A 14,570-nucleotide genomic window follows, 5' to 3' on the forward strand; every position below is an offset into this window, starting at 1 on the left:
CGAAAGTGATTTCTTTTTTCTTTTTCTCCTCAAGGGCTCTTAAGGGTTCATACTGGAATTGGAGTGTCAGTACTTTGGGTTTTGTTTGCTTGTTTGTTTTTTCCAGGAACGTGTGCCTACCACCCTTAGCTGCCCTCCATGTTGCAGTAAACATGCCCCCCTCATAGTAGGTACCAAGTTTCTGTCAGCAAGGGCTGCTGCTCATGGCAGCATCAGTGTTCTGCCCGACTTCTGCTCATCCCATTAATTCCTAAAACATCTATTTTCTACTTTGGGCCACAGTAAAAACATATTTGGAGGCAGTTCTAGTGACTTATTTTTATACATTCAAGGCTTGGGGATTCCATCTAGTGCTTGGGGGTCTCTATAAGTTACATAACAGATAAACTGTCAAGAATGCAGAGTCTCTCAGTGTATTCTTGTAAAAAGGGCCAAATTGTCATTCCATCCTCTTTTCTTTAGGAAAATGTAAAATACCTTGATCAATTCGCCAGTGATCGGGTACCCCCACTTTAAGAATAGTTTCCCAACTTAAGAATGATTCATACTCATTCCTACCAATGTTAGGAAATAAAGTCAGGGCTTTGTGTATGATAGACTAGTCTACCACTGTGCAATTTCCCAACCCCTAGAGATAGTATATTTCCACAAAATATACATAGAGGATCTTAGAATAATTTGAGATTTTTCTTCACCGACACATTTTAAAACCTAAAACCAATTTATACATATTTTCATTTTTCTCTCCATCATACTTGTACTAGTCAATGTTCCTTTGTGACCCAGATTCTGAGCTAATAATATTATATGCATTTTCTTATTTAATTATTCCCATGATAATATGAAGTAGCTGCCATGGCATTGTATATCTTTTGAACTAAGAAACTGAGAACTAAAAAGGTTAAGAAGCGCCTTAAGGGCCTTACTTAGGATTATAGGATTATATACACAAGTAAGTATGCATACTCATTAAGACACAAATATTAATAATTTGACATATTGCCTCTCTGAAGATATTCTGCTTAATAATATCTATGACTACTGTGTTTGAAGGCTGTACCTAGACAATAAAGAGGGGATATTGATCTGTAACAATACAAATAAGAACATCTTTCTGTTTTTAATCTTTCCTTCCCCATTTCCCCTCTCTCTTTTCTGCCTTCATTATTACATCATGTAATCTGTTCTGTTTAGAAATTTAGCTGAGATGCTGATATATACAATTACATCACCCCCATTCCCTGCGTGCATGTCCACTCTGATCTGTGCAAATCATAGGTGAAGATTATTCACGATATGAGCTGACTTCACATTTTATTTTAATTAATCAATTATTTCCTGTACTGGGATCGAACTAAGGTTATTATGCATACTAAATAAGCACGTTGTCATAGAGCTGGAACACAGGGCTAGGGTTCCTGATTTCATTTGATTGATTGATTGATTTTGATTTGGTGTGTGTGTGCATTTAGGTATGTGAACATGTGTGTGTGCTTGCCAGAGCACATGGATGTAAGTCATAGGACACTCTCAGAGGTTGGCCCTTACCTTCCACTTCGTCTAAGATAGGATCTCTCTGTTGTTTTTCCACCATTTACACCAGTTATGTGGCCCATGAGCCTCTGGGAGTTCTCCTGTTTCTGCCTCCTATCTCCCCTTAGGAATGCTGGGATTGCAGACACTTGCTCTACCTGGCTGGCTCTGGGGATTCACACTCAGGCCCTCGTGTTTATGCAGCAAGCACTTTTACCTACTGTGCTCTCTCTCCAGTCCGACTTAATAGTGGAACTAAAAATTTCAATCACACCAAGTAGAATCTTAAGGTGCAGTTAAATTATTTAGGTAGATTAGTACATATGTTGGGGGGTCTGGAGAGATGGATCATTCATTAAGAGAACCTGCAAGTTCAGTTCTTAGCACCCACATGACAGTTCACAAACCCCTCTAACTCTATTCCAGGGGATTTAACACCCTCTTCTGGCCCCTGAGTGTGCCAAGAATACACGCAGTGCACACACATACAGACAGGCACTCACACAAACACATGAAATTAAAAAAAATCTTTAAAAACAAAGCAATATATTTTGGACAAGAAGAAAGACATTAAGATATTTGCCAAAGAATGTTTAGGTCTGTGTTAATCAGAGAGATAAAGAGAGGTAAAGGGGAGACATGGCCCCAGTCCAGTTCTTTTCCTACATTACCTAACTAATACTCCATGTTTTATCGACTGCAAAATGTTATCCCCTGATTATTTCATTAACCCTTTGCTAGTCCCTTCCCCTCAGTTATTTCAATCTGAAGATATCCACACTTTAGATTTCTGACATATATCTAATGTTGTGACCACATCTTCGTAGGACATAGGCAAACTTTTCTTAAGCAAACAGACAGAATTTTCAGTAAATAGTTTTGGGAAAACTGAATCTCCATATTCAGATAGAATAAAATGTCCTTTTCTTATAGCAAATGCAGAAGCCAACTCAAAGTAGATAAATATCCAAAGCTAAGACTTTAAGCATAACCCCTGGAAGAAAACACTGTAGAAAGCTTCTTGATAACTGGTCTTATCAATGAGTTTTTGGACATAACCTCAGAAGGCAGACAAGAAAAGAAAACCAAGTGGGAGAAAATAGAACTAATCAAATGGAAAAGCTTCTGTACAAAAAAAGAAATAATGAACAGAATGACAATTCAGCCTATAAGCTGGAAGATGATATTTGCTGACCACATATCTGATAGGCTAATATTCAAAGTATATAAGGAATTCGAGAACTCAACAGCATGCAAGCCCTACTAAGACTGGGCAGAACACAAAAACAAACATTCCTCAAGACCAGATATATAAAGAAGCCAAGAGGTAAGTGACAGCGCACTGTGTCATGAATTATCAAGCAAATGCAAACCAAAGCCACACTGTCAGCATGGCCTGTAGGAAGAAGATAGAGCTGACAAACGTGGAGAAATGAAAGGGAGAGGGAAACCTCCTCCAGTGTGGAAAAATACAGAAGTCCCTAAAGGAAAGATAAAGACACAGAGCGACCGTATGGCCTATGGATCCCGCTTCTGGACTGGAACCAAAAGAATGAGCACGCAGTAAAAATCTTGATGAGTAAGACACGGAAACAACCTGATAGCTACCAAAAGAAGAGCGGATAAAGCAGATGTGCTGCGACTACACAAGGGAATAGTATTCTGCTTTTTAAAAATAGTATACAACTCTGCTGGCTGTGACAATACAGATGAACCTGTGATGGTATTTTAAGTGAAATAGCCTAGGCAAAGAAAGACCTAACATGATAAGTGAACTCTCAGAAGCAGGACATGGAGTGGTGTCTACCATTGGTTGGGGGGAAGAGACAGGGCAGGGAGAATTTTGGGGAGAAGTACAAAGGATACAGAGTTTCACTTAAATAAGAGTTCAGGAGATCTAGGACACAAAGTGGTGATTACAGTTAATAACAATATATTATGCACTTAGAAGTTATTGACAGTAGAGTTTTAAGCATACTAATCAGGAAACATAATAAACATGTTGAGACGAGGCATACGTTAACTCAATTTGGCTATACCAAAATGTATACATATTTTAAAGCTCCGTGTTGTGGACCAAGAATATAATCACTCTTACCTGTCATTTAAAATAGTTAAAAATTCACATGCTGGAGTTTTAACACACATCTAACATGGCTGAAACTGTATTTGGGTAAAAGAAAACTCTTGTTGGTCTTGACAACTATGTACTAGAAGTTTAGCAAAATTTTAAGTTGACAAGAATTTCTCACTTCTCTTTTCATCCTTGCTTACCACAAACTACATCTCTCGGTCATTTCCTCCTTCTGCTAGCCAACTTCTTGGCCAGCCTTAGGTTTTCAGAACTTGATATAGTGCAGAATTTCATGGTTTGAAAACTTGATTATTTAAATTTTCTCAGACAAAGGGATTTAGGTTGTCTGAAAAGTTCAACTTTGATGCTTCAAAAACTTATACACGACACAAAGAAGTTTGAAATTTTGTATCCAACCTCTGAACATGATCCACATTCTCAAAAGCAGACCATCTCTGCATTCCTATCACATTAAACAGTCAGAGGACGCCATCCCCAACACTCAGATCACCATTCCATGATGAGATTGAAAGCAAGGTAATGTGTCAATTGAAGGTTTATTTTGCAGGAAGAGTCAATCCAAACACGAAGTTAAACTCAAGGATGAGTTCTGTTCAGTTGGACTCTCTTTGGTTTTGTACTGTCATTACAGTTGGCTAAAACTGTGCAAAGAGCCAAGCATTCGGAAAGCTTTTAGGAAATAGTGTTCTGCAACTGTGTTCTGCTAAAGCACCATGACTAACAATGACAGGAAATATGACTCAGGCTCCAAGTCACTCTCTGCCTCCTACTTGGTCTGGGGACTCTAAGACACACAATCACCTCAGCTTGGTGGCCACCTTGCTCCCACCCAGTGAAATTGGTCTCATAGCATTGAGTGTAGGATGCCATTGTTGAATCAAATCCCGAACATTCACAGACAAGATGGGGGGATGTCAACGTTGAGGTGGAAAGAAGAAAGCAGAGAAGGAATCTACTGAAGCCAGCTAGGTTTTCAGGTATTCTGCCTGGCTTTTCATTCTAATCACAGCACTTATTCTCTTTTAGATCTGCTTGGCACAACATTCCATCTTTCTAGATTTTATCATTTACAGAAATCTTGTCATTTGGCATCGTGTCATCCAGTGAGGGCAACTTAAGATAGTACTGATCTGATTGTTCATTTGCAGCCACTCTGTTCAACTCTAAGCTCAGCTCATTGAATATCTCCCAGGATGACAAGCATTCCTCTCACAGGCAGACTCTTTGAGGCTCCACAGAGACCATCACTGACATTATTTTCACTGCTCTTCTAGATTACAAGCAAATGAAAAATATTTCTCGTAGGAGGTCCCAGGACCTTTGACAAAGATTGGATCTCAATTTGGTTTTGGGACTAAAACAATTGAGTCATCAAGTTATTATAGAAGTATCTATTTGTTTCCTTTCTCAATTTATTGATTTACATCCTACCTGCTTTAATGTTAAATTAAGGATTAGAATATAATTTCCCACACACAGCATTCAGGGGTGGAGTTAATTCCATAAGATTAACTCAGACTAGGTAATTATACACAATGCCAGACCACTAGTCAATATTTCCCTGGACTCTAAAAAATCAGAGGACAGCACTCCCCCTGGGCATGTGTATGGCCTGAAATGAAAAGTATCTTTGGATTTTGAATACAAGCTCCCATGCTCACTAGCTATGGATCCTCGCTAGTTAGTTACTCTTCTCAGTGTCATAAGAACCCCCTTTAAGGGGAGCTCTTGAATCCCAGACTGATGGCTGAGAGGCCAACAGGGGACTGATCCAGACTCATGAATGTAGTGTCAGTGAGGAGGCCACAGAAATCACTGGGGCCTTGAGTAGTAGATCAGTGTTTACCATGGTGTATGAATGATCTTTGGAAGCCCATTCCAAATAGAGGGATGCTCTCTCAGCCTGGACACATGGGAAGGGCCTAGGTCCTGCCCTGGATGAAATGACAGACTTTGGAGATCCCCCAAGGAGGGTCTCACCCTCCCTGGGGAATGATGTGGGGATTGGATGGGGGGCTGGGGGGCTGGTGGAGGGACAAGGGAGGAGGGGTGGGAGAGGGAACTGGGATTGACATGTGAAACATTCATGTTTCTAGTTTAAATAAAAACATATACTGAGAAAAAAAGAACCCCCTTTAAAAAGCCATAGCTCACAGCAGACATTAGTGCACAGTAAAGAGTGGGTACATATGTCTATTAGTTTGAAAACTCCTAGAGAACAAACAAATATGTTTTTCTTTGTAGAAACACTGCTTATCACAAGTGCACCTATCTAAAAAATTTTAGATGAACAAATTTTTGTTGAGGGGGACATAACTATATTTGTTTACACTCCCATGTACATCTTTTAAAAGTGTTTAGCAAGAAATTTTACATGGGAGACGGTATCTTAATTCCTATCTTGCAGTGTGTCCATTGCTCTTTTAAGGGTGAGGGAGAGAAAAGGGGGCAGGGAGAGAATGGGAATCATTATTTTCATTAATGTTTTCTATAGATATTTCTAGAGACACCAATTTTTAGAATTCTTCTTTTGAAAGTATAATATTATTGCATAATTTCCTCCTTCCCTTTAAGAATGTCCAAACACTCCCCCTTACTTATTCTCAAATTCATGAGTTTGAGTTACATATAGATATTGTTACATATAGATATATGTATAGATGTACATACATCTATATATATTTATATATTACTATATGTATCTATACATACATACTTGTACATAAACTTTGTGCTTTTTTTCTTTTTATCAATCTATTTTACTAGATGTATGTCTGTTTTATTACTTGTATTGCACCTTTCCCATTTTACCAATCAATTTCACTAGATATTTATTCCATTAGTTGTTTCAATGTATCACTTTTTATAGCTAGTTGTCAAGTATTATTAAATAATACTATAGTATTTTAAGTCATATTTACTGTATAAAAAGAGTTGAAATGATAATTTTTGGTTGTATAAACTTCTAGGAAAAGTTTCTTTATGTGTTTCAATGGCATTACAATGAAGTTATATGCAATGCACAGCAATTCTTCACATTTCATGAATAATTCATGTATGATTAAGGACCTTCATTTCTACTCAAGAGTCATTGTTTTGCTTCATTTTATATTCTCGTGTTGGTAGAATTTCAATACTCTTGCCACTTGCTAAAAACATATAAATTACATAGAGTTCATATCTAAGGTAAAATTTCTAGTAAAGTTCATATTTTTGTTTTAGAAAATAATCTTTAGAGTTTCTTGCATTTGTCAGATGAAATTCAGCAGAGATGCCCATAGTTACTGGAGACCAATTATGAACAACAATGTCACCAGTATGAACAGGTACACACCTTCCCTTCCACGCAGTTTCAGAGTTGAGTATGAACACAGGGTATTCATGCTCTGTCCAAAGCTGATTAATTTTGTCAGCACCAACTATAGCAGTTCTCCCATTACGTTTCTGTCCTCAGTTTCTCCCAGGGCAGCTGCTAAGAAGCTTAAAACCTGTCTGATCGTATTCTCTCTGTTCTGTGAATCCAGCCTTCATTTTTAGCCAGGAAAGTACTTCTCACTAATTACAAGGAAAAGAAAAACTAGGGCAGCTTGGAAAATTGGACACAACTTACTGTTTTACAGATAATAAATATGAAGCCTCGAAACTCTCCCTCCTCAAGTTTGGACCAAGCATGACGACTTCCTGACAGAGTACAATATCGAAAGTAAGGGGAAAGGACAACCTTCTGGAAGTGACTATAGCAACTCGATGACCCCACTGCAACCAGGCAATGCAGGTGAGCATCAATAGAGAAAAGACATGCTGATGGTAGGCATCCTTAGGAAGATGTGATGAGTGACATTTTATATGTCTCCTGCCCCCCCCAACCGTATACTCCTAGTCTAATCATGAGGAAACATTGTATATAACCCACTTGGGGGACATTTCTACAAAATCCCAGACCAGTAATTCTAAAAATGATGAGAGCCATTAAATCTGGAAAACTCTGAGGTTGTCAGACAAGAGGAGTCCAGACTGACTGTCCTTGCCAAGCTGCCAAAACAAAACTCCAGAGACTTGCTGAATTAACCAACCAATAGTTCTTTCTCATGGATTTGGAAGGTAAAAAGTTAAAATCCAGATACAAGGATGTTTTTTCTTGTAGATGGTCCACATCTTTGCTTGTAACCTCTGTCCTCCACACTCATGTACTGGGGAAAATCCAGTTCTGCTTGTTATTTCTCTTCTTGTATGAACACAAATCTCATGGAGGTCTTACCCTCATGGCCTCATATGAAGCTAATTATCCACCAAAGACCTCATCTCTAAATATTGTAACATTAAAAATTATTATGTGTGTGGGTATGTGCATGTGAGTACAGGTCCCCTCAGAGGCCAGAGACATTGGATTCCCATGAAGCTGAGGTTACAGGCAATTGTGGACCACCCATCACGGATGCTGGTAATCAGACTCAGGTCATAGGAATCAAACTCAGATTTGAATAGTAGAGACTCTTAACTCACTCCAGTCCTATGCCACCATATTTTCTTTTGGGTCTTCAACATAAATTTGGCAAGGACACATTCAGTCCATAACAATGACAAAAATTTAAAATTGTTTTTTAGGTGGTATTTTATAATAGATAACGGTTACTGGATGAAAAATGTAGGAATCTAAGTACAGGCTATGAACAATATTAATGTATCAACATGGGTTACTGATTATAACAAATGTACAACACTAACATTAAAGAGTACATGACAAAAAGAAATTGGGAGCTGGGCGGTGGTGGCGCAGGTCTTTAATCCCAGCACTGGGGAGGCGGAGGCAGGCAGATCTCTGTGAGTTTGAGACCAACCTGGTGTACAAAGTTACACAGAGAAACCTTGTCTCAAAAAAAATAAAGGAAGGAAGGAAGGAAGGAAGGAAGAAAGAAAGAAAGAGAAGAGAAGAAGAAATTTCAGAAGAAGCCTTCTCTATGTATACCTTGATCTTGGAATTTTAGCCTCCCACACAGTGAAAAAAATATGCATCTGTTGCTTGGGGCTCCTAATCTATGTGCAGTTGTTATCGTTACAAACTAGAGTATAGGAAATGTGAGAAATATCTATGTTAACTTCCCAATTTTCCTCTTAAATCAAACATCCTAAAATAAAAAATACTTATCTTAAAGAAGTGAAATCTAATGAGGTTAAACAGGACAGTATATGAGCCAAGGACTCTGATTATCTGGCCATTTATCCTGTGTAAACTTTTGCTCATTTGTAAAATGAACATGCCCTACTTACTTCACAGGGTTAGTAATGTATTAGTGACACTAATGCAGGCAAAAGCAATTTAATCAAAGTATCTGTTACCATTAAATAGCTTGTGCAAGGCCCATAGTTTATGCAGAGACAGGTCAAATTATTTAGAACTCATGCCTTATTGGTGGAGTGCCCCATCTTATATCACCTACTCCAAAGCTCAGGAAACATTATAGAAGAGGGGACAGAAAAAATATAAGAGCCAGTGGATGAGAAGGCATGTGGCAAAATAAAGATATCTTTACCTGTGCAGGATTGAGCCCACCAATGTTAGTTTCATCATGGAAACATCCCCATAGTGAGAAATTATTGATCGCTAATGGTTGCTGAGAGAGTAGATATCAGTTTCCTCAGTGGTATAGCCACTAATAAATTACCCATAATGCATTAAATCTCCTACTCATGCACTTGCAAACAACCCAGAACTCAATGAATCACATACGAAGGCATGAAAGTGGGCAGAGACTTGTAGGGAAGAACAAAGATTTCAACCAAAGAGAGAAGGAGATAGGAGAGGGTATTGGAGGCTATATGTACTCAAATTCATTACATGAATGTATGAAACTGTCAAAGAGTAGAGATTTTAGACTTTTTTTTTTTGGTTTTACGATACAGGGTTTCTCTGTATTGTTTGGGAGGCTGTCGGTCCAGCCTGGCCTCGAACTCACAGAGATCTGCCTGCCTCTGCCTCCCGAGTGCTGGGATTAAAGGCGTGCGCCACCACCGCCTGGCAAGAGTAGAGATTTTAAAAGGAACTCTTGTCATCTCTTAGTACAGGCCTAGCACTCATTACTGGCCACATAACTAAAGACTTCTTTAACCCATGTTCCAGGGCCATAGGGGTCATAGTCTATTTGTAGGGGCAACCTGTTTTTCCTAGCCAGGCTGAGCCATTTAAAACTACAAGCACTTGCCATCAGTGGAGTCCTGCGCAAACAACACAGCATTGATGGTGGGTCAGGGTTACTCTTGTGTAAGAAGAAAACAGTTTTTATTCCCCCCTCCCCCGTTAAATATAATACTTCCAGTTAGTCTCCAGAGTATGGTGTCTAAAGCAATAGTCTGAGGTATAGAAAATATTAGAATATACTAATAATTTTGAAAATCTATACTCTCTGAATTTATGTTTTATGTGTTTATAATTTACAAAATACATGTAGTATCATTTAGTAATGTGTGCCTATACTAAATGCATATATAGACTTACAGTCTAAATTTCAGATTTAGAATGGAAACAAGCTTTAAAAGATCTGGAAACACAGCAAGGAGAACAAACACCAGAGTGAAGAGACGGCTTTCAAAATAGAAAAAAATGTTTGCCTAATACACATCAGACTGGAGATTAATAACCAAAATATATAAAGAACCACAAAACTTAAATAAGTATATAGAGACCACCAGAAACAAGTCATCCAATCAATGAATGTGCTGAATAGAAGAATGTTTTCAAAGGATGAAATAGAAATGGTCAAGACATACTTGAATAAGTACTTGACATCTTTAGAAACCAGGGAAATGCAAATTAGAACTATTTTGAGATTCCATCTCAGTCCATTGCAATGGCCACCATCAAGAACGGAAATGACAACAAATGTGGCCAGGATGTAGGGAAACAGGAGACTTTATTCGCTGATGTTAGGAATGTGAATTTGTATAACTACTCTAAAATCACTTCCTTGAAACCCAGAAAATGGAGCTTCCTACGTGATCCAGCTCTACCAGTTCTTGGGTATATACTCAAAATGAAACCAGCAAAGATTTCCACTGAAGTCTGGCAAATTCACAATAGAATTTTCTTCACCTCGAAAGAAAAATAAAATCATGACATTTGCAAGAAAACAGATGCAACCAAAAATCATTATGTTATGCAAAAAGGGGGGCTAGGCTCAGAAATATAAACACATTTGCCTTATATATGGAAACTAGGTTTAAAATTAGATATATGGGGTGGGGGCATCACAAAACTAGAAAGGGAATCATGAGAGGAGAGGATGGGATATTAATGGAGTGGGAAATAGAGAGGGCCATGGAATAATGAGAAAGCAGAAAAGAAGAAAAACTGGGAGAGGAACCAGCTAGAGAAAGGTTAAAGGTATGTGGGAGGCAGGGTGAAAGAGAATGAGAATAAAGTAAAAAATACGCATGGCTATGCCAAGATTAAATTAGTTTCTTTGTACGATAACTTCAACTATTCACATATGATTCAGAGATAATGTCACTAGAATTAATGAGAAATGAGTATAGCAGGTGGGCAAACAAGGATTCTTAGTATTTTCTCCTTTAATATAGAGGCAGAGACAAGAGCACATTTTACTTCAAGGACTGTTTTCAAACCCTGGGGCTCTTCTCCTTGCTATGAGTAATGTGTGTGAGTAACTTCATCTCTCTATCTCAGTTCCCTCATCCTTAAGGTAGAGGTCATTGCAGTGGCTGCTTCATCACTTAAGAGGGTAACAAGAAGAGTCCCCAGGATGGAAACATTCTTTACCAGAAAGTCATGTGTCTACAAAGGTTGTTTGCTGCAGATACAGATTTCTCCATGTCTACCATATCATGACTCCAAGAACCTCTCAGTCAAAGCAAATCAGAGAAAAGTGAGGTTCAGGCTACTATGTCAGAAGTCACTGAGGTGAGCTGACTGAAATGGTTGGTGCCATTTCTGTCAGTTAGGATCACTGTGACCAGAAAACAGAGTAGCTAGAGAGGCCCAAGAATGAGACACAATACCTCTATTGCCAATACAGTCTCATGAAAACACAGACTTTTTCCCCCCCTTTTAAAGATAAGATCTGTCTATGTAGCCCTGGCTAACCTGGAACTCACTACATAGACCAGACTGACTTTGAACACACAAGAGATTTGCCTGCCTATGTCTCCTGAGTGCTGGGATTAAAGGCATATATCACCACCCCTAGGGAAAAAACCACAGATTTCTATGAACTTGCTAATGTAAATATTTGCCTAATGAAAGGGAGGAGAAATAATTTGTGTAAATGGATAGAGGTGTAAATGTACCTGAAGTGTTAGGTGTGTTAGGTGTGGTGAGGATTTTGTTAATTGCTAATGTAAATACTAAGTCAGCAAGTCATACTTACTGTATTATGAACATCAGATGCCAACTAAATAGTCATAATTGTTTGAAGACTTGGTAGAACATGTACAGGGTGTAAGAATCACCTCATGGGGAGCATTTATTTTGTCAAATTATAGCTACTGCCCTTGGGAATTCCTATAAATTCTTCTAAAGTCACTGTTAGAAGCATAGGATTGGAAAGACTGGCTGGAGTAGCTTTATTCCAGGTTAATTTTTTATATAGTAAATTGTAACCCATTGCTAGATTATAAAACCAACTGAGCCTATCATGAAGATCACTTAGAAAAATAAAGCAACATGAGGCATAAGATAAAAATATATTTTGTACTGTGGCTAAAAGTGTCAAGCAGCCAGTCTACAGGTTTGATGGACACTCTGACTAAAGCTGTGATTAGGTTTGGTGCTACCACTATAAAAGCATTCCTGGGACTTAGTGACCAATCATGTTTAAAAGTTGGAGGAAGAAAATAGTTCAAATTAACTGGTTCAAGCCAGTGGACAGTGTCTTGTTCTCTCTGCACCCTGCTTATGGTTCAAAATGTGAGCCTTGACATCTACTCCAGCTACTACACCTGCAGCCTGCTGTCTACCCTCAGCTAAATGAACTCTAACCCCTGGGAACCATAAGTCCACAGAAAGCTTTTATTCTCTAAGTTTCCTTGCTCACGGTGTCTCATCGCAGCAACAGGAAAGTAACTAATATAGCACCCAATCCAGATCTAGGGCTTTACTTCAAAACAATCACATTGATAAGGGAAATGTTTGTGGTCAGTGTCTGAATGAAAAAAGATGGTAGCCATCTCATGTCAGCCTGCATCAAACTCTGCTACTTGCCACAAACCGTCCATGTTCAGAGCTGATAGCACTTTTTAAACTGTTTGGAGCTGATAGTACTTTAAAACGTTAGATAAGGATCTGTGTTCTTACAGCAGTCAAGCCTTTCTTGGATGGAGAAGGGGGTTGGATGATGTGTTGGCCTTTGAAATTACTGTTCCTTCCTGAACAGAGAAGTCAAAGCAAGACTGAACAGATGTGACATCAGCTTCTCACTCCAAGTCCCACAAGGAGCCTGTTCTTTTTCTTTATCCAAGTCCAGGTTCTACACCGCCCTCAGTCCAGAGCCAGCCTGTTCTTGCTTTTCCTTCAAAAAGTCAATGCATTTTACTTCACCCACCAGTGGCTTCTCTCTGCCAGGTTTAGGTTGCACCAAGAATGACAAGAGAAGAGGCACAGAGGTCCTACTGGGCAGGCTCTCTGGCTCCATTTGCATTCTGTGACTAGCGGTGTTTAAATTATTTTGTTTTTGTGGCTTCATCATTTGGGAACCATCTTAGAAGCCCTTTAGAGCCTTGGAGAGTGCTTACAGGACATGAGATATGAAACTGAAAGTGCGATGTGGCTGTCAGGAAAACAGGGGGAAAGGTGAGTGAGCTTGGGTAGGACACTGTGACTTGGGCTGACATGGAAGGAAAGGGCAGGCATGGTAGCTTGTGCCTTTAATTCCAGGGCTCAGAAGGCAGAGAAGTGGATCTCTGTGCATTAGAGGCCAGCCTTGTCTATTTAGCACATTTCCAGGCCAGCCAGGACTACATAACAGGACCCTATCTAGAAAAAAGCATAGAAAGAAAGAAAAAAAAAAAACATCAAAAACTGTTATGATAAAAGTTGGAGGAAGAAGATAGTGGAGCTAGCGAAGCCCTAGACAAGCAGCTATCAATATGTTTTTGTAAAATTTACATTTATTTATGTATTTTACTAGAGCATGTATGTATGCCACATCCGTGTGTGCACACACATCCTGGGTGGGCATGTGTGTGACATTCAGAGGGCAGATTGTGGGGTCAGTTCCCTTTGTCCACCATTTGAGGCTCAGAAATTAAACAGATGTCATCAGGCTTTGTCAGACTTGGGAACCAGCACCTTCACCCACTGAGCCATCTTGTCTACCCGATGGTTCTTTCATATACAAAATCTGGAGCGTCTGGGACAGCACTCATCTTCCCACCCTCCCTGGGATCAGGTTGTAAGGAGCTTAGGACTTTTGTTCAGAGCACGCAGCCAGGGCATCTTTAACCCAGTTGGATAGAAGAGAGGAAGCAGCTGGAGTCCTCTAGAGAGATGCTTGGCCATATTAACCCAGAAAAACATTGTTTGACAGAGTGCTGGATGCTAGAATATTTCTATTTATGTATAAGGTGTAGCTTAACCAAAATCAAAACTAGACAGAAACCTGAGATTACGATTTGCTTTGTGGCTGATTTCTGTAATGATCAGGTATTTCATGAGTTAAAAGACTTTGGAAAGCTGCTCTGAAAATGTAATATCTGTGTAAAGTATATTCTAAGTAAACAACATCTAGAACACAGCCCTGTAAGTTGTGGACAGTTTGTTTGTATATTCCCTTTGCCAGCATTATTAAAATGATGGTATGTTAGAAATGAAAACAATAATTTATCTTCATGACTCAACATCATGGCAGTATCTTCAAACCCAGGTTTAATTTTAGAATAAACACAACTTTAAAATTTACTAGACCCAAAGAGAATGAGTCGTGGAGCCCCC

At 39.0% G+C, this 14,570-nt stretch overlaps 1 protein-coding gene and 1 long non-coding RNA gene across 2 annotated transcripts in view; one reads left to right on the forward strand and one right to left on the reverse strand.

Moving 5' to 3' along the window:
* Nucleotides 1-14,570, reverse strand: part of Tshr (thyroid stimulating hormone receptor) — a 118,337-nt gene that overhangs the window by 69,805 nt on the left and 33,962 nt on the right. The window lies entirely within an intron of this gene.
* Nucleotides 7,255-14,570, forward strand: part of LOC110340627 — a 38,554-nt gene continuing 31,238 nt past the window's right edge. Inside the window, exon 1 of the long non-coding RNA XR_002382428.2 lies at nucleotides 7,255-7,403. This is a non-coding gene — a long non-coding RNA (uncharacterized LOC110340627). The remainder of the gene's footprint in view (nucleotides 7,404-14,570) is intronic.

This window comes from Mesocricetus auratus, unplaced genomic scaffold (assembly GCF_017639785.1).
Source record: "Mesocricetus auratus isolate SY011 unplaced genomic scaffold, BCM_Maur_2.0 Super-Scaffold_15014, whole genome shotgun sequence".
Lineage (NCBI taxonomy): Eukaryota > Metazoa > Chordata > Mammalia > Rodentia > Cricetidae > Mesocricetus > Mesocricetus auratus.